Source organism: Fukomys damarensis, unplaced genomic scaffold, assembly GCF_012274545.1.
Source record: "Fukomys damarensis isolate Sample0158 unplaced genomic scaffold, DMR_v1.0_HiC HiC_scaffold_38, whole genome shotgun sequence".
Lineage (NCBI taxonomy): Eukaryota > Metazoa > Chordata > Mammalia > Rodentia > Bathyergidae > Fukomys > Fukomys damarensis.
The window spans coordinates 53,602,327-53,605,044 of NW_022900950.1; positions in this window are offsets into that span (position 1 = coordinate 53,602,327).

Here is a 2,718-nt window from a genome sequence, read left to right on the forward strand (position 1 = left end):
TAAAAATAAAATAACTTTATGCAAAAAAATACTGATTCAGTGAGTTCTATAGATTTTCCAAATACTAACACAATGTATTACACCATATTGAAAAGCCTGTATTTGTTTATATCAGCATTAATTTCATTAAGAAATCTTCAGTATTTGAAGGCTAAGTTTACAATGACAGAAGTTTCCCAAAGTTCTCCTTTTTCCTTGAAAGTTTGCATTGTGTCATTGGCAACAAACACTGACAGCTGTTTTTCTTAAATGGATGGGTTCACTTTTTTCATTTTTCCAGATAATGTCCTCCAACCATGCAAGTGTGAAAAACATGGTTTATCTGTCTTTTGTTCAACTTGCAAGTCAATCACAAGGGCTTCCTCTTGACAACCACCACATTTAGTTACTGAGAAGTGTTTTAATGCATACTTCCTATATTGCTCCATAGAGTATTTTATAAAAACATGTATTCAAATGTTTTAAGTAAAACTAGATTTTCTTGACTATAAAATATGTATCAGTGATGTCTCTAGAATTCTACTATCAATGCAAACATCTACATAGTTTTTTAAAGTAAATTCTGATATTACTATTATTATTATCATCATCATCATCAAAGACAGCTTTGATCTTAAGAATCCCCTGAGTAGGTCTCAAGAACCGTGAGGATGTCATGACCACACTTGGGAGAACCATTGTTCTGTTGGATGGAGACACCTTTTGGTAAAGCTGTGCAGTGTTGAATATTCATTCAGTCAAAAAGAAAGGTTTTTAGAAACATTGAAATATGGGGACTTGAAGCAAGAAAGACAGTCCTGTCATCCAGAGAAGGAATATAGACAATGAAGACATGAGGTTTTTAAAGTCAAGAAACACTGGGCATCAGGCTGCTGCTAGGGATCCTTCTTAATAGCCAGTTGTTCTACATCCCATACTGACTAGTTTTGTCAGTCAGCTCCCTCAGCCTCCAGGATTCCCTCTCACCCAGCTAGCTGGCACTGCAATAAGGGCTTGGCTTTCTTAGGACCTCTTCTCCTGCTTTCATATCTGAACTGAAGGATTCATCAGAGCTACTGAACCATCTCAATGACAGATATTAGTAGTAAAGACCCTGTTTCAATCTGAACAAGCCAAGTTACATCTTTTTAAAATTGTACTTCCTACTAAGCTTTCATTTAAAGAAAAGTTTATGTTAGTAAAATCAACAAGCACTCAAGCAAGCATATTATTTCCAGCAACACTAAAAATAAATACAACTTGTAAATAGAAAACCATTACTGGATTTGTGTTAGATGGGCAATCTAAATATATCACTGAGGGGATTGGGTTGAGGATGGATGTGAGATGTGTCTGGCTGGAGGCAGGTAGACCTGCTAGAAGGAGGTGGTAAGCATCTGGATCAAGGATGATGATTATTATTTGGGACAGAGAAAAAAGACCCCTGATACTGAAGGCCTGTGGCCTGAGGGAAGATAATCAAATGCAGTGTTATACTGACTTGCACCAGTCTGCAGGTTCAAAATGTAGTTCCCTTACTTCCCATTTATCCAATCAAGTTTATTTTAACTCCCTGAGCTACCATTTATAAAATAGGAAAGGAGTTCAGATTACCCACATCAAAGCATTATGCTAAGAATTAAATAAATTGATCTAGATAAAGTGCTTAGAATAGAACCTAGACAGTGTGAGTACTATTAGTGATTATTACATTTAAAATAGGCAGAACTTCATGAGTAGATAAGAAAGACAGAAGGCAGGAAGACTAACACTCAAGACTTTGACCTGGGTGACTGGAGGATGGTGATACTGTGACTCAAGATAAACAACACAGAAAATTTAGGTGATGCTACACTACAGAAAATAAATTCATTAATGAAAACTCACACTTAACTTACCATTTCAATAATGTTCTGTATTTATTTATCTTAACAACTCCGTATACTTCCTCAATTTTATGTTTTGATCTTTTCTTTACATTATATAATCTTCAATTTTTAATTTTTTATTATTAATTTTATTGGTACATTTTAGGTACACAATATAATGACATTCATCATTGAAAATTTGCAACTTTATGTAATCTATCTTGGTGCTTATCTTTTCCCCATTCCCCCACCCTCCCTTCAACCCCTCCCACCCCCCATTATTTACAAAGATTTTGCTTCCATTTTTTTCATTTTCTCAAATTAATCCCATTCCCTTCTTTCCTTTCCCCTACCCCTCCCACTTTCCCTTCCCCTTTACCTTTACTTCCTATTTCATATTATCTATTATACATTCTATTATCTATTATACATTCCTTATTTACACTTTCAGTTTCTCACACCAGAGAAACTATTGGGTATTTACATGTGTGTCCTATTTATTTCACTTATGAATATTGCCTCAATGTGCATCCATTTAGCTATAAATGTTTCTAATTTCTCATTCTTTATGGCTGAGTAGTACACCATTTTATTAAAACACACACACACACACACACACACATATTTTCTTTATCCAGACTCCAGTTGATGGGCAATTAGGCTGTTTCCAAGTTTTAGCTATTACAAACTGCGCTGCTATAAACATGGGTGGACATATATCACTGTGGTATGATTCTTTTAACTCTTTGGGGAAGATACCCAGCAGGGGAATAGGTGAGTCAAATGAAACCTTCAATCCTGGTTCCATGAGGTGTCTCCCATTCTGATTTTCACAGTGGTTGCACCAGTCAACACTCCCACCAGCAGTGGA